At 43.8% G+C, this 17,947-nt stretch overlaps 1 protein-coding gene and 1 long non-coding RNA gene across 11 annotated transcripts in view; one reads left to right on the top strand and one right to left on the bottom strand.

Moving 5' to 3' along the window:
- LOC144333380 (uncharacterized) overlaps window positions 1-447 on the bottom strand; it is a 45,979-nt gene extending 45,532 nt beyond the window's left edge. Inside the window, exon 1 of one of the 2 annotated variants that reach the window (XR_013401988.1) lies at window positions 148-447. This is a non-coding gene — a long non-coding RNA (uncharacterized LOC144333380). The remainder of the gene's footprint in view (window positions 1-147) is intronic. The other variant, XR_013401989.1, reaches the window with a different exon arrangement.
- Window positions 448-774: 327 nt separating this feature from the next.
- The window catches only part of ACVR1 (activin A receptor type 1), a 140,916-nt gene continuing 123,743 nt past the window's right edge, over window positions 775-17,947 (top strand). For 5 of the 9 annotated variants that reach the window (XM_077956171.1, XM_015110144.3, XM_015110146.3 and 2 more), the window contains exon 1: window positions 775-1,083. The gene's annotated coding sequence lies outside the window, so the exon portion shown is untranslated. Of the gene's footprint in view, window positions 1,138-17,947 lie in introns of all 9 variants that reach the window. The other 4 variants (XM_015110145.3, XM_077956173.1, XM_077956179.1 and 1 more) reach the window with 2 other exon arrangements.

The following is a 17,947-nucleotide window of genomic DNA, read 5'->3' as shown; positions in this document are numbered from 1 at the left end:
GCTTCTCTCTGAAAATCCAGCCCAAGTCTGACATGCAGGGCTCGAGTAGGTGGCCGCCCGCAGTCCCTGGGCCCGGGATGCCCGCCCGTCCGCCCGCCTGCCCCGCGCGCCCTCGGGAGCTGTCCAGACGGCCCCGCCCGCGCCTACCTGGGCACTCACCCGTGCCGCGCGGCCTCTTCTCCTCCCACCCGGGCCACGGGAGCCCAGCTCGGGCCTGCCCCGCCGCCTCCGAGGAGCCCCGCTGGCGGCGCGCTTGTAGCTTCCATCCGGCGGGCCGAGCGACCCGCCAGACAGCGCCCGGCGCGCCGGGGGCGGCGCGGTCAAGCTCGGCGGGGCTCGGCGGGCTCGCCCTCGGCCGGGCGCCTGCAGGGGGCGCGGGGACGGCCCCGCCCCGCCGCCTCCTCTCTCCCCTCCCGGCTCCCTGGATCCGCGCCGGGAGGAAATGATGTGTTGCTGCCTGGTTAATCACAGCTCCAGACACTCATTGGCCGAGCGCTCCGCAGCCACTTCCTCCTCCTCCTCCTCCCGCTCCTCCCGCTCCGGCTCCTGCTCTTTGCAGCCGCCGCCGCCGCCGCAGCCTCCCCCTCGGCGCTGGGGGAACTTTTCTACTCTCTGTGACGGTCTCCCCCACCGCCCCCGGGGGCAAGTCCCGCTGGTCCGCCCGCCCCGCCCGCGACCGTGCTCCCAGCCCGAGCCTCTGCGCCTCGGGAAGTTTATTCCGCCCGCCCTCCTCCCCTTCCTCCTCCTCTTCACCCCGCCTCCCCGCCCTCCCCCGGCTCTTTCCCCCGGGTGGCTGCCGCTGCCGCCGCTGCCGCTGCCAGCCTGCTCCTCGGCCAGCCGTGCCGGCCCCAGGGCTGGGAAGCCCCCGGCCCCACGCACCGCTCCGCTGCAGCCGCCGCAGCCGCCGCTGCTCTGGGCCGGCCCTCGGTCCCCGGCTGCCGGCCCCGCAGAGTTCCGGGCTCCCTCGCCGGCTGCACCGCCCCGCCCCGCCCCGCGCCGCCCCGCGCCGCGCCGACCTGCAGCGCCCGGCTGCCTTGCACTCCGCCTCCCCCGGCTCAGCCCCCGGCCGCGGCGGGACCCGAGGTGAGCGCAGGTCGCCTGCCGCGCCTGCTGGAGCCGGGAGGACCGAGGGAGGAGGTAGCCTAGCGGGAGAAGAGGCAGGGATCGGGGGTGGCAGGGTGGGCGTCTGCGGTGCCTCCCCCTCGCTTTCATTCCTTTCTCCCCCAAGCTTGATCCCCACTCCGTGGGGGAAGCAGCCGCGGAACAAAACTGTCTTGCTTTGGGCCTGAACTGCTGGTGGGATATGGGGGGGGGGAGGGCAGAGGCGTGGAGCGGGGGTCTCAGGCTTGCATTGGGGTGTGTGTGCGTGCGTGTGTGCGTGTGTGTGTGTTGTGAACTCCTTCAGGGTGTGCGACTCTGACTTTTAAATCGATCTGGCCGCGGGGCCACGGGGCTCACCTTCCTAGCAGAGCTTGGTAGAGAGTAAGGAGATAGATAGGCGAATTTCCCCCACCCTCAAAATATCCATCTCTTCCAAGAGGAATTTTCTGCTGGAGAGACAGCCAATAAACTCTGCTCAACTCCCTCCCTCCCTCGGTTCTTCCTAGCTGCAGTTTCAAAAAGCTTCAAAGCCAGGAATGTGGGATTCATCTTCCGATCCCCAGAAGGCAAATGTGGTTACAGATGTTGCACGGTACTTTGCCAAGTTTAAAACCCTTCCTTCAACACTGTAACCAAAACAGTGAGGCTAGAACCTCGGGCGCCCTAAGAAGAGATGTGGGCCTCTGGGGCCGCTGGATTCAGTAACTTCCGTCGGGTTCTAGACTGGCTCGGCTCTGTCCAGTTTGTGCCAGATAGTCTCCCACCCCCTCCCCACCCCTCCTTTCCCCTGGAGATTTGAACGCCGCTTGCATGGAAGAGAAGCTACTTAGAGAAGAAAACGTTCCACTTAGTAACATAAGAAAAGTCTTGATTAAAAAGTTGTCATGAATTTGACTTTTGGGGAGAGGCAGCAAGGTAACACAATGGACTTGTCAATTTTATTGGGCTTTTCTTTCTTTTTTGAGGGATGTATGATAAGAGTTAGGTGATGGGCAAAGGGGCCGTTCCATACGTGCTTTTACATATTTTTGAAAAGAGGCCCATGAATTGAGACATAACCCAGTGGTTTTAAAGAATCCTGTCCCAGAGATGCAGATTGCTCTGACAGCCCAAGGGAAGGCGGTGGCAAAAAATAGACACCACCTCCCTTTTCCCCAAAAAAATTCTTCCTGGAAAGGTGGTGTTAAGAAATTTCAGAGATGGGCTGATCCAAGTGGCGGGCCTTAAATGGAAACACTATAGTATGTCCTGGCACTTGTCTCTGGAGGTGGGTTGCTGGCCAGGGGCCCAGGCTTGGGCAGCCAGCAGACACTAGACTTGTGCTGACCTCAGACATCGGCCTCTCCATGCAGCTTTATAGTGTGCAGACTGCTTAAGTTTGGAATATGGGCCTCATCCATTTCACTGATGGGGACATAGGGGTCAGAAGGTTATCTTATGCCTGGATGGGACTTCGATCACTTATTTTATGATTCATTTGTTTTTATTTTCTGTCTTGGAATTTTAAAAAATGGGATTCTTTTGAAGCTGAAATGTAGGCCTTAAGTTGATGTAACTGGGTGTTGGATAATAGCACTTCTACTATTACCCCTTATGCGGGTACTCACAGGTGGTGAATGATGTATAGATAAATTTCGGATAAGTGACAAAGACTAAGGATTGCGATGATTATAGATTGGGTTCATGCCCTCCCTTTCCAGCTGTGTTGTTGAGTTTTACTTGAAATGGAGAGGGTGATTTTAAATAAAACCTGAGTTAGATAGTAGTCTTAGAACTTTTGTACCTTGGAAGAGAGTGATCATTTGAATCCAAGCAAGTTTGTTGTTATCTGTGAGGAATTTAAAGGAATATTAAGGATTCAGAGTAAAGATGCCATATTCAGGAATGTAATATATTAATTTCAGAAGTGAGGAATTTAATTTGATTAATAGAATTGTAATGAATTTTTTTCAAAGTAGTGATTTGCCAGATTTTCTTTATGTGTCCAAGAAAGGTATAACAGAGATTGAGTCAGGATATAGTGGTTATGCCTCTGTCTTGCCCTAGATTGTTCTGAACTAGTCCCGTGATGGTCATGGTAGGCTTCTAGGTAATTCTCAGGCTTGGATTGAGTAGTCCAGTCTTCTGAGGGAGAGGGGCAGGACAGAAATGGATCTGAAAAATGATCCTGCTCTTCAAGGTCATGAGGTGAAGATGGAATCAGTGCTGGGACTGGGAGCTGTCATCTGTGGCTTGTTCTGCTCTTGGATCCCTGCATCTTGATTTATTTTTATGTGAAGAGATCTCATGCCCAACTCAGTAGGAATTCTGGAGAAGCAAACCACTGATGGTGGCAAAACTCTTTGATATGTTTGGGTGGCTTTAATGACAGGATAGTTTAGGGGTGCTGGATATGTGCTAGGCACTGGGCTTTACAGGTGCTTTTTCATGACATTTCCACAAATACCATATGTCTTATTGTTACTTTACCTTTCTACAATAAGAAATTGAAGCTTGGCAAATTTCGGTGGTAGAATGGGGATTTGAACCAGAGGTCTGCAGGACTTCAGAACTCATGTTCTTGGCCACTTTTGCCAGTGATTGTCAAACTTCATTCACTCACATACTATCTTCCTGAGTTTACCATGGCTGAGTCCTACTTACTCTATTAATATTTTCCTTTAAAGCAACGATTCACTTAAAGAAAAGAACCTAAAGACATCATTTTTTTTAAAGAGGAAATTGTGTATTACTACCGTATTTGGAAAGCCAACTCACTTGTTAGGAATAGGAGGTAGTCATAAATATGCGTTTGTACTTGCACTGAAATCCCAACTTCAGAATAAAGATTATGTGGAGTGTGCGTATGGTGCAGGGACCTGGAATAAAAATGGAGGAGGTAGGTAGATGATACAGTATTGGTGATGTTCTGGTTTTTGGATTGGGTGATGGGTTCATAGGTGATGATTTTATTTTTAGACTTTATAACCTACATACACGATACATTTTTTTGTAAAATGATAAAGAAAATTAAGCACATAACTATTAACATAATGATTATTTAGGGAATATTTTACTGCACTATGCTGACTATAGATTTAGCTTGGTGCCTTGTATGCAGTAGGTACACAAGAACTATTGGCTGATTGACAAGACCCCAGGAAATAATTGTAAAGCAAGCTCATTGTTTGTTATATTTGAATAAGGTTGAGGTATATACCCCTCCTCCCCTATTTTCTCCTGCTTCTACTCTCCTTTCCAGTATTGCAACTAAATAGCGTGGGCTGCAGTGAGGTTTCACCTGGCTGTAGTTATGGGAGACACAGCCTGGGCTGAAGCTAGCACTTTTCAGCATCACCTTGTCTTATATATCTAGCACTTGGGATGGGGCAAAGAATGCTGTCGTGAAGTGTTAAGACACTTTCCTTTTTACCCAGTAGTAAGGTGTGACCATTCAGAGCTGGAAGCAGTATTTAAGTTAAAGCAGGGCCTGGATGAAATGTTAGCAACATTAAACTGGTGAGGCTGGGAAATAAAGCCATCAGAAATTTTAATTGGAATCCGCAGAATCTCCTGTTTTATTTTCCCAAGCAAGCACTGGGCACTGTGGCTTTATTCCTGGAAATGAGGATTTGGAATTGGGTTTCCTGGTACAAAATGCCTTCTTTGATCTTTTGGAGTGAAAACTTTGTGTTTCTTTCTGTGGCCAATTCCAGTTCTCAGAAGAACCAAATGGAAGATTTACCTCCTCATTTTTAGCAGTTGGCCATGGAGTGTTCTTGCTTGCCACGTCTCTACTAAAAATACAAAAAACTAGCCGGGCGTGGTGGCGGGCGCCTGTAGTCCCAGCTACTCGGAGGCTGAGGCAGGAGAATGGCGTGAACCTGGGAGGCGGAGCTTGCAGTGAGCCGAGATCGCGCCACTGCACTCCAGCCTGGGTGACACAGCGCGAGACTCCGTCTCAAAAAAAAAAAAAAAAAAAATCAGAAGTTCTAAACTAGGATTTGTCTGTTGGAAGGACATTCAAATGAAAGACTGCTTTCGAAAGAGCCTCATCAATTTGGTGTGGTTGGCACATCACAGCCTTTGGTTCAGATGGGAGGTAGTTTTGCTTGAACTCACACTCTCAAAATTAACTAAGAGATTCGGCAGCTTCCTTTTCTGAGTTAACACACATACACCCTCTGCCCCTAATATTCAAACTGACCGCATATGCGAATACTATTCCTGTGCTCTTCTAGGCAGTTCTGGAAATGTGAGATTGTTTATATGTATAAAGGCTCTTATGTGATCCGTCAGCTTTGTTTTCCAGAGCCAATGCTCTTCAGTTGTTTGATTTTTGGGTTTCACTCTCTGACCAACATTCCACTTTGCCCATTAGAGTTGCTTCATTGTTGACTCTGGGTATTTGGCCTTTATTTCTGTGACTGGGAAAGTAACTTTAAATTTCAGTCTTCCTAAATTTTGTGGAGGCTTGTGCAGTAGGTGAAGGTTGTTTTGAAGAGGGGGGATCCCGGTGAGACTACTTTTAGCATAAGTGTCCTGAGGGATTGCCCAAGGTCAGTTCTCATTCATCTTGAGGCCAAACCCTGGCTGTTCTGGTCTCTCCATTGCCCCCCACTCCCCTCCTTTTTGGGGGACCCAGATTCTTCAAGGCTCAGAGTAATCTTACTAAGCAAGACTGCTTTCTGGATATTGCCGTTTTGCCTTTCGACAGTCTCCTAGGTTTTATCATCCCCATTTCTTATGATGGGACGTGATTGATCTCTCTGAGGGCAAAGACTTCAAGTTGTTCATTCCTCCATTGATTCTTTCTGCACAAGTCATTGCCCTTCACCAATTTAAAACCTTTCAAATTATCTCCCTGGGCTCCTTGAGGCAAGGGACTGTTTTATTCATCTTTTGTGTAACTTTTGCACCTAACACAATGCTTGGCCTAGACCACACGGTCAATAAATCTTTTTGAATTGCCGAGAGAATGAAGGGATGATTGCATATTAAGGGAGCAAAGGGACCCAGTCCTCTAGGGAATCAGGGAAATCCGGGACAAGATGATACTAGTCACTGTGGTCCGTAAGGATGAGTTTGGAAAGTGGGAACGAAAGACATTCTATGTAGAAGGAACTGCTTTTGATACCTCTTCATAGTGCTTAATGTTATAACCTGTGCTTAGTCAATTCCACAGACATTTATTGTGTTCTTTTCAGCATATGTTTCTTTCTTTGTTTTTATATTTAAGGGTGATGCTTCCATTTTTGGGAAGAATATCTCACTAATTTTTTATATCCTACAGAGCAGGGAATCCTTTATTATTTATAGTTAGGACCCAAACACTCAGTGAATCAATTACTTTACTCGGACTTTTTCCTGTTGCGTATGTTTCCAAACAGTTGACAGTGAAAATATAGTGGTGGGCAATGCTTGTGTGAGAGGTGGAAGAATGTAGGTGACCTCTTTGGAAAATGGATGGAATCCAAAGTAAACTCCTCTTCTGAGAGATTTTAAGGGCTGAAATCAGTGGACATACCACAAGTAACTTTTCATCTTCAATACTTGATGGCTGTGTGTTTTTGCTTATCTATGAAAGCCAAGATTGGCTATTAATATCACCATGCCATTGAAAAGCAAGGTTGCTCTGGTTTGGGGGATTCCTTTTTAGCCAGTTATAGAAGAATATTGATAGGCCCTCCAAAAATATAACCTTGAACTTTAGAAATGTACAGAGGGGAGAATGAAGGTGGGGTGATCGTGGACAAAGTTGGATGTTAGAAGTGGGATGATACTTGGGAGTTTGGAAAGAGGGTACTGAGGAAAATATGCAGTAAGAAGAACTTGAGCATTCTGGAATAGAAAGGATGAGTTGAGGTGATGTTTTAAACCAAGTTCCGAAACTTCCACTATTGCAGCTATTGATGAGTGTTGACTACACTTGGAGTGAAAGTAAGATGTGCTTGATTTACTCTCTGTAAGTAGTGAGTTAATGTGTATAAGCAAACATGACCATAAAGGCTGGAGCTTAGGGAGGAATATCCCTTGTCCTGATGTCAGGGACTTACACAAGATAGAAATATACGTACGAGTGAAAGTGTAGGTAGTTATCTAGAGTGACACCTTCCTTTTCACGATAAGGGACACATGTGCCCAATGCTATTTTTCATACAGTTTTCATATGCTTATCTTGAACTTGAAGAACCCGAGTTGTTGTGAACAATAAGTGGCAAGAACAAATATCTTATGAGGATGGCCTAGTAAAAAACAAAAGCTCGGTCAGCAGAGCTTACTTTATATAAACATAAATGTTCTATTTCAGTATTTTTATTTTTTTTAATTTTTTAAATTTTTTTTATTTTTATTTTTTTTTGAGATGGAGTCTTGCTCTGTCGCCCAGGCTGGAGTGCAGTGGCCGGATCTCAGCTCACTGCAAGCTCCGTCTCCCGGGTTCAGGCCATTCTCCTGCCTCAGCCTCCCGAGTAGCTGGGACTACAGGCGCGCGCCACCTCGCCCGGCTAATTTTTTGTATTTTTTAGTAGAGACAGGGTTTCACCGTGTCAGCCAGGATGGTCTCGATCTCCTGACCTCGTGATCCGCCCGTCTCGGCCTCCCAAAGCGCTGGGATTACAGGCTTGAGCCACCGCGCCCGGCCTATTTCAGTATTTTTAAAACATTTTAACACTCAGCAGTACATTTTATATCATGACCTGGTGCACACACAAACATACATGCATGTGCACGGGTGTTAAAAATAAAGCCGAATTACAAGTTCTACAAAAAATATTATAATGCTTTTTAATTAATATTCAATTTTTATTTTAAAAATTCTAGTCTTTATATATTAAACTGATTTTACAACTTGCTAATGGGTCCTAATAAGCAGTCAGAAAAAAACTATTCTAAGTATTGTGGAAATTAGCCTTAATTTGTTTATTGAATAGTTGCTAGTCTGGATGAGACTTTTGTTTTTCTTTTTGTGTGGATTTCTGTCATTTTACAGAAAGTTCATACCCCTATGCTCCTCTCCCTTGCTAGATTATTTTTTCTGTGTAAGGGTCTTTACTTGTTTCCAAATCAGATTAAAGTGAGTAATATGTGATTTGGACCAGCTCCAGTGTGCATCATCATCATCATCATCATCTTGATCCCCATCAGCATCAAAGGTGGGACTGATTCATTTAGAATGGTGGCAGGAGCCACTTAACTCCCTGTTTATTTAGATTATACTTGAAGAGGTTGTTGACGTTCAAGAATTTAAGGAGAAGCCGAGGTTACACACACCCAAAGGATGAGAGGGAGGTAGGGAAGATGACCCCCATATATTGTTCAGAAATAAAAAATGAAAGCAAATCGTTAGTAGGTACAGCTCTTTGCATTCAAAGACACAAGAGCTTAATTGTTGTCCTTGTCCTTATCATTAAAATCTTGCTTTCCTCCTCCTTCATCTTTTCCCCTCTTCTTTGTCCTTTATTTATTGAGCATTTATCAGGTCTTCCTGTAGGTGAGGCTGGGCATAGAAAGCTTAGTTAATATCAAGTTAATATTAAGGTTCACTTGAGTAAGGGAGTGAATAATTACACGTCTGACTATTAGTGGCAGAACTCTGAATATCTTGGTCACAAGTTACAGAGGGATAAGGATCAACCAACACCTTTAAGGAGGTGGCTGTTTGGCCTCTGAAAGAGGTACCAGTTGGATGTTATTTTGAGAGGTATCTATACGTGTATAGGTTGTAGCATAGGCAACATTCCAAAAAGAGGGAATGGGACAAGTAAATATAAGGGGGTTGTTTTTTATTTAGAGGCCAAGTTGTAGAAAAGATAGTTGCACATCTTTCTTTTTTTTGAATCGGAGTCTTGCACTGTTGCCTGGGCTGGAGTGCAATGGCGCGATCTCGGCTCACTGCAACCTCCGCCTCAGGTTCAAGTGATTCTTCTGCCTTAGCCTCCTGAGTAGCCAGGATTATAGGCACGTGCCACCATGTCCAGCAATTTTTTTTTTTTTTTTCGTTTTTAGGAGAGATAGGGTTTCACCATGTTGGCCAGGCTGGTCTTGAACTCCTGACCTCGTGATTCACCCACCTTGGCCTCCCAAAGTGCTGGGATTACAGGCGTGAGCCACTGTGCCTGGCAGTTGCACATATTTTTAATCACTGGTCTCAGACTCTGTGTCCTGGGATGTAGCTTCTCAGGGTAACATGCAAGACCTTAGACAACTGAAAGGAACAGCACGTTCACAGTTAAAAGTGCTTTGTGATGTGGCTTGACTCTATAGAGCACATAAAGATGAGCACCATAGGAGCAAGCTTAGAAAGGGAGATTTAGAGGCACATTATGGTTTACTTTGAATGACAGGCTGGAAGTTAAGATATGGCATGAAAACAGGCCTTGGTCTAGCCTCTTGCATTATCTCATTTAATGCTCACTCATACTCCATAAAGTACCTACTCTTTTTTTTCTTTTCTTTTCTTTTTTTTTTTGAGGCGGAGTCTCGCTTTGTCACCCAGGCTGGAGTGCAGTTGCGTGATCTCGGCTCACGGCAAGCTCCACATCCCAGGTTCACACCATCCTCCTGCCTCAGCCTCCCGAGTAGCTGGGACTACAGGTGCCCGCCACCATGCCCGGCTAATTTTTTATATTTTTACTAGAGACGGGGTTTCACTATGTTAGCCAGGATGGTCTTGATCTCCTGACCTTGTTATCCGCCCACCTCAGCCTCCCAAAGTGCTGGGATTACAGGCGTGAGCCACCGCGCCCAGCTAAAGTACCTACTCTTATGCCTATTTTATAGAGGGAGAAACTGAGGCCTAGAGAGGTGATATAAATGTCTAAGGTTACACATCTGAACTTTAACTCAGACTGTAAATTCCTACATCACCATCAGTGTGCACCAGAGCAGAGGTTGAAAACTGGTGGTCTCTGAGCTCAGTATACCTCAGAGTTCTGTCCTGTTTGAGACTGTATTTAAGACATTTTTAAAAAAACATAGTTACTAACATGTAAAAATGGGGGACATTTTCATTTAAAAAAAAATCAAAATGTCCAGCTGCTCCTGCAACACTGAAAACTCTGGCAGCCCCAGGGCCGTATTCCTTCCTACAAGAAACTGCCAGATCTTCTTTTGACCGTGTCTGTCTGAGGGAGACGTGTGTGCTGTGGCTGCTACTGTCTCAGTTCATCCTGTTTTCTCCCAGACGCTGAGGTTCGGTGTTAGTTGCTATTTATTGTTCTTGCACTGACAGGTTTGTTTGTTTGTTTGTTTGTTTTAAACTCCTCGCCTACCTGGTTCCTGTAGGCCAACTGGATTGACCCTATAGGTGTATGAGTTTGAGGCCCTGGCACATAGCCTTCTGTTAGTCAAGGATGATTGGTCTAGTGGAGTGGGAAGCCCAGAAGCCAGGAGGAAATGAGAATAGATGGAACTAGGGTTTTAGCCTTGGGCTGGAGAAGCCATAGGGCTTGGTGAATAAATTACTTTTGCGATGAGAGGGTTGGGCAAACATATGACTTTTGGAACCTGGATGACGGGGAGAATGGTGTTGCTCTTAAAAGAAAATGGAAGGTTGCCAAGAGGACCTGGCTTGGGATGGACTGTGGTGTTGGGTTTGAGGTTCTGGTAGAGCGAGAACCCAGAAGAATGCTTACATGAGCCCTGTGAGAAGCTGGGACTATGGTACTGGAACTCTGGAGATGAGGGTTTGGGGCTTTGGCTTTGTATTGACTATTGGGTTTGTACTGGTGATTGGTGAGGGATGAGCATGCCCTGGGGGAGAGCTTCCTTTTGGAAATGGGAAGAAGTGGGTTGAGGTCTGAATGAAAAAATGAACCAGCTACAAACAGTTCAAAGTCTCATATTGACTTTTTGGGGTCAAGTGCCTTATCTTGCAAATAAATCAACTGTTTATCCGAATAGAGGAGTAAAATAACAGTCTTCAACTTTTGAACATGGGAACTGGTAAAACCTCTGCTCGTAGAATCAAAGGCAGATACGCTGTTTGATGGGTGACACCTGTAACTTATGTCTGTGCCTATTTCACTGAGCCTTATTAAGGTAAAACGAATTCTAATAGTGACCTTTTCTTGGTATCATAGATGATACAAAATGTGAAAAAGAAGTTGCTGGAGCCCCAAGATGGGAAAAAAATGCCAGAGGAAAATGCTCTGTGCTTGAGATTTATCCTTGCTTTTAACCAGTTTAGAATGGAATGTCCTTTTCAAATTCAGAGAAGCTTTTTTTTTTTTTTCTCCTTGGCTTGTTTCTCCAATAAGTAGGATTCCCTCCAACTTATTGTTTCTTAATCAGCTATGTCCACCTCAGCTCCTCTGTCTTCTCCTACTTGGTTCCCTTTTGATCCCTAAAGGTCTTATTGTTTTAGGACATTCTAAGCACAAGTAGGGTGGATCTGTCTCAGATGTGAGTGTTGTACATGGAAATCTTCCAGGAGGGCATTTCTTTTGTTCTCTTAGAGACTTGTCTCCTTTTGGGGCCATATAACTGTGACATTTTTAGTTTAATTCAAATTGGTGTTTTTATTTTTCGTTCCTGGTTAGCTTTATTTTATTACATGTGCACAGTAATATGAGTTCCTATACATTTTTTCCTAGAAATAAAATAATTTTATTATGTTGTTTTATTTTTGATACTAGTCATATTATGACAGTAATATGTGTGCACAATACAAGATTTGAAGTACAGGAAGGGTGTACAGTAAAACCATTTAATTCAGGGACTGTCCATAGATAGAGTTCAGTATTACCTGAGGTTTCAGGTGTTCACTGGGGGTCTTGAAACATATCCCCATGCCTACAAAAATCTATCTATCTATCTATCTATCTATCTATCTATCTATCTATCTATCTATCTATCTTTTTCTTTTCTTTCTTTTTTTTTTTTGAGATGGATTTTCCCTCTTTTTTTTTTTTTTTTTTTTTTTTTTGAGACGGAGTCTCGCTGTGTCGCCCAGGCTGGAGTGCAGTGGCCAGATCTCAGCTCACTGCAAGCTCTGCCTCCCGGGTTTTTACGCCATTCTCCTGCCTCAGCCTCCCGAGTAGCCGGGACTACAGGCGCCCGCCACCTCGCCTGGCTAGTTTTTCTTTTGTATTTTTTAGTAGAGACGGGGTTTCACCGTGTTAGCCAGGATGGTCTCGAACTCCTGACCTCGTGATCCGCCCGTCTCGGCCTCCCAAAGTGCTGGGATTACAGGCTTGAGCCACCGCGCCCGGCGATTTTCCCTCTTTTTGCTCAGGCTGCAGTGCAATGGTGCGATCTTGGCTCACTGCAACCTCCACCTCCCGGGTTCAAGCGATTCTCCTGCCTCAGCCTCCCGAGTAGCTGGGATTACAGGCATCCGCCACCATGCCAGGCTAATTTTGTATTTTTAAGCAGAGACAGGGTTTCTTCATGTTGGCCAGGCTGGTCTGGAACTCCTGACCTCAGGTGATCTGCCCGCCTTGGCCTCCCAAAGTGCTGGGACTACAGGTGTGAGCCACCGCGCCCTGCCTGCCTGTCTGTCTGTCTGTCTGTCTGTCTATCTATCTATCTATCTATCTATCTATCTATCTATCAATCAATCAATAATCTATCTCCTGTGTTTCTGGAGATAAATACCAAGGATTGGAATTGCTGAATCAAGGGATAGTTACATTTTAAATTTCATGGCTGTGCCATGAATTGGGTTTTTGCTTTGTATTTGTGAAGCAATGTGGTGTGGAGATGACCCTAAGACTCAAATGCTCGTCTGTTCTCTGGTGTAAACCAATTGTGTGGCCCAAGAAAGTCGTTTTCTTAACTTTTGTCTTTGTGGTGCTTTCCTTTCCTCATTTGTTAAGAAGGGCACAGACTTAATTATTTCTAAAGTTTAGTAATTTGTTGATTCTCTCAGTCTCACTCTTTTTTGGTCCTTCCAGGAAATGGAGCTTTATGATTTTTTTTTTTTTTTTTTTTTTTATTCCTGTGTAAGTATGAGTCTGTAAAGAACTCTGGGCTTTGGAAGCCTTGCTAACCACAGCTTTACTTTGATTGTTTTAAAGCACTATGTCTGGTGTGTGCTTTACATTAAAAGCAGAGCTTATATGGCTGATTACCTTTTTTTAAAAAAAAAAAATATGGTGAGTGGTAAGTAGGCAGTTAGTGACCAGGAAACTCATATAGTCAGCTTTTTATTATTGATCAAGAGTGGAGGCAATGGATTTTTAGACTTAAGGAAAAAGTTTTATTTTTATAATAGCTGTAAAAAAAAAAGCAGTAGGGCTATGATAGACAGTTTTTAAGAAACAGCAACATTTTATTTATGACTTTGGAACAGACCAGAAGAGGTAGCTTTTGATCTTTTGAATTGATCTTTTGGATTTGATCTTTTGAGCTTTTGATATTTTGTAATGTGAAGGTAAAATAGGAATTTTTGGAAATTTTGAGATATTTAGCCAGTATTGTGTAAAAAGATGATTGGATTTCCTGGTGATTATCAAGCTAGATCTATTTAAAAACTGAAACCCAAGTAAACAAAATTTCATGGGAATTCGGCCAAGCGCGGTATCCAAGTGCGGTGACAATGGGTCACTCCTGTAATCACAGCACTTCGGGAGGCCATGGCAAGAGGATTCCTTGAGTGCAGGAGTTTGAGGTTAACCTGGGCAACGTAGTAAGGCTGTGTCTCTACAAAATTTTTTTAAAAAAATTAGTAAGGTGTGGTGGCATGTACCTGTATACAGTCCCAGCTACCCAGGAAGCTGAGGTGGGAGAATTGCTTGAGCAGGGAGGCCAAGGCCGCAGTGAGCCATGATTGTGCTATTGTATCCCATACAGCCTGGGTGACAAAGACCCCTGTCTCAAAAAAAATTTATATAAATTTATGTTTATTTCTCATACTGCATTTTTTCTTTAGAATTTGCTCCTGTAAGGCTGGACACGGTGGTTCACGCCTGTAATCCCAGCACTTTGGGAGGCCGAGGCAGGCAGATCACGAGGTCAGGAAAAAAAAAAAAAAGAGAATTTGCTCCTACAACATTAAGCAATGTATTTGGATTCCAAGTTAAAAGACTTGGAATTTGGGTTGTTAATATAAATGCATTTCTTCTGGAAAACTTTTGAGCCCTTAGTTACTCATTTTAGGAAAATCACTTACTAAATCAATCTCTCTCTGTCTGTCTCTTTTTTTTTCTTGAGATGGAGTCTCGTTCTGTTGCCAGGCTGGAGTGCAGTGGCATGATCTCGGCTTACTGCAACCTCCGTCTCCTGGGTTCAAGCGATTCTCATGCCTCAGCCTCCTGAGTAGCTGGGATAACAGGCATGTGCCACCACACCCAGCTAATTTTTTTATTTTTAGTAGAGACAGGGTTTTGCCATGTTGGCCAGGCTGGTCTCGAACTCCTTACGACCACAGGTGATCCACCAGCCTCGGCCTCCCAAAGTGCTGGGATTACAGACCTGAGCTGCTGTGCCCTGCCTAAATCTCTTTAAGTATATAAATGTATTCAACTAGGTATAGAGTAGCAAAAAAAAAAAAAAAAAAAAAAAAAAAGAAAGAAAGAAAGAAAGAAAGAAAGAAACAATTATTTAACTGTTCTACAGGCCAGGCATGGTGGCTCACGCCTGTAATCCCAACCCTTTGGGAGGCAGAGGAGGCCAGATCACCTGAGGTCAGGAATTCAAGACCAACCTGGCCATCATGGTGAAATTGTCACTACTAAAAATAAAAAAATTAGCCAGGCGTGGTGGCACACGCCTGTAATCCCAGCTACTCAGGAGGCTGAGGCAGGAGAATCTCTTGAACCTGGGAAACGGAGGTTGCGGTGAGCTGAGATCATGCCACCGCATTCCAGCCTGGGCGACAGAGTAAGGCTCTGTCTGAAAAAAAAAAAAAAAGGTAAATGTTCTACAGCAGAGGTTAGGTTTACATATATTCACAGAATAGAATTTTATGTAATCACTAAAAACACTATTTTTGATGAATTTTCAGAGACAGATCTCATTTTAAAGGTAGTTACCTTTTCAAAGAGGCTTTTGTTGGCTATTCCATCTAGTTTGAGCCTTAATTATTTTCCGTATCTTACATATACTACCTTATATATATTATCAGTAAATACAAGGTATGTCTATTTTGTACTCTGTGTGTGTGTGTGTGTTTATTCTGTGCCTACTATACCGTCTTATGCATAGGAGGCACACATAACTTGTTGCAATGAATGAATGACCGTAGAGAGTACCCATAATATTGTAGAGAGTACACATAATATTACGTGAAAAAAGCAGGACACTGAAAACATAGTATAATTCCTTTCATATAAATTATGTACAGTTCCGTAGTACAGTTCCGTAAACATAAACATAAAACGTAGTACACTTTCAGATTTGTAGTTAACATATATATATGGATGTAGAGAAAAAAAGATGGTAGGAAATAATCCTAAATTTTAGCTGTTACCTCTGTGCTGTGGGTCATGCATAATTTTGAAGAGACAATCTTTAAATACAAATGGGTGAAGTAAATATTGAAGATTATGTCACCCTGATAATGTATTTTACCCTTTCCACATTAAAGGTGGTCACCTTACCTAAAATGATATATTGCAATACCGTGGCCTTTTCTCTTCTTGAGTAAAATGTACTGTATCTCTGTAGTGTGACAGGTTTTATATCTACTTGAGGATTAAATTATGATCTAAGAGTTGCACTTTTAAGAAACTGGCTTTAATTTCACATCAGTTGAAGTTAAAGGGTGGTGAAAGTATATTAGATCTGCTACAAGTGTGTAATTATAATTATTGACACATTTTCAACTCTTAAGTGTGATGCATTGCCCATGATTTTGACAGCTGTGACTACATTAAACCTGCTGGAATACTCTTTTCACAAAGATTTGTTTAAACTTAGAATTGTCAGAAGGATTCTCCATAAAGTGGATGAACACAGATTTAGAGGTGAAATGGTGGTTCATTTCCCACTGTGCCTGTTGATTTTTCGTCTGTTAAATGTTAAACAGAAGATTACCTGGATTTAGTTTTCATGTCAAGAAACCTGGGAATTTTATTTTATTTTTATATAGTATAAAAAATGTGTGCTGCTATTCCTTTGTGATAGGACTCTATGCAGTGATAGCGTAGAATCTCATTCTGTCTCCTTCTGAAGGTCCCCAACCACATAACTCCAAACTGACAGACTTGATGTTGCATAACATCCTTATTTTCTGAACGTCTCCTTCAAGAAAGTTCACATATTATCTCCTTTTCATGGCCATTCTATCCTTCTATATAGATTTATTAAGTCGCTACTGTGTGCCAGGCACTGAGAATATAGACAGAAAGGCTGTCAGAGAGCTCAGCTTGGCAGAGGCAGAAAAAGAAATAGCCAACGTACAGTAGAGTGAAGCGCCACATTAGAGCTCTAAACGTAAAATTGAGATGTACAATTCTGTTTGAGGGTACTGGAGGTCATCTCAGGGAACGGATGTTCTTGAGTATCTTCAAGGTTAAGTAGGATGTTATCAGGTGGGGAAAGGGCCTTCTAGGCACAGAGGCTTTCAGTAGAGACAGCAACCTTTAAAACTGAATATGGCTAGAACCTTGCTACTCAGCAAGTGGTCCTTGGGTCGGCAGTGATGGCATCAATAGAAATAAAGAGTCTCAGGCTTGCCTGAAATCCTGCTGGATCAGAATCAGCTTTGCAACAGTATCCCCCAGTGATCTGAATGCTTCCAAAAGTTTGAGAAACATTGGACTTGAGCATAGGAAGGGGTAAAAGATGGGAGAGCTTGGAAAGTAGACCACCTGCAAAGGAGATTGGATTTTTTTTTTTTCTAGCAAAAAGTTGATAATGGAGAAGTGACATTATCAGATTTATATTTTCTAAAGATTGTCTGGAAGTACATGTAGAGCAGCATCTGCCAAGAATGTTTCTTGAAACCTTAATTGTATATAAGGTGCTTCACCAAAAAAGGTCCTCAAATAAGTTTGAAAAATGCAGGATATTATATTCTTCTCTCAGACAATATAAAGTATCATAGTAAATTGAAAGTTTTGAGAAATTAACTTTGAAGAAAACCATTCACTTAACCACTTATCCTGGAATATCCCTAGGGTGTTCCACATTTATTCCACAGTGGAACTCTTTGTAGCCTCGCAGCTGTTAATACCCTAGGGATGGTGGATAACATTCTGCTGAACTCATTTTGGAAACTGCTAGCGCTGCTTCCTAAACCTCAGACACTTAGCCTTATCTGAGTAGGGTAACTGACTGTCCGCGTTTAGCGGAGATCCTGGGATGCTAGACTTTCGCTGCTAAACTGGGCAAACTGGGGTGGAGTTGGGTACCCTTCCTAGCAGTTTACCACATATATTACTATTTACTTTATTTTCTTTAGGTAGGCTCAGCCTTCTTTCCTTCAATTCCTGTTTTAGTCTCATTTTCATGGACTGGTCCCCCAACTTGTCTGCATTGGAAGCACCTGGGGAGTTTCCAGACCTGAGCCTGTGCCCACCTCGTGAGGTTGTGATTTAATTGGTCTGGGGTATGCATTGGCCCTTGGGATATGAGGGAGACTTTTCAAAAAGTCCTCAGGTTATTCAAACGTCATGAAAGTTTGTCCAAAGCCATTATGCCTGTGGAAACGTAGTCTTGAAATGCTACTTAAGAATTTATTTTAATATATAATACAAAAAATGACCATTAAAAACAAAAAAAAAATAGTTGAAGAATCACCTAGCAGCATGTGAGGCAACCACCAGTTGTACCTGTTCCACACTTTGGGAAACGCTTAGGGGAATAATCGAAATGTGGGCAAAAATTAGGGGGCTGGAGCTTATTTGGTGAGTGGTGTGGCTGGAAACGATATTGCAGATTTCAGGGCTGTTTGGGAGTCTGAGCCCATGAGATGTGGTGA

The sequence above is a fragment of the Macaca mulatta genome, chromosome 12 (genome assembly GCF_049350105.2).
Source record: "Macaca mulatta isolate MMU2019108-1 chromosome 12, T2T-MMU8v2.0, whole genome shotgun sequence".
Lineage (NCBI taxonomy): Eukaryota > Metazoa > Chordata > Mammalia > Primates > Cercopithecidae > Macaca > Macaca mulatta.
The sequence above is the reverse complement of the archived record's forward strand: the minus strand, read 5'-3'. Positions and strand labels throughout refer to the sequence as shown.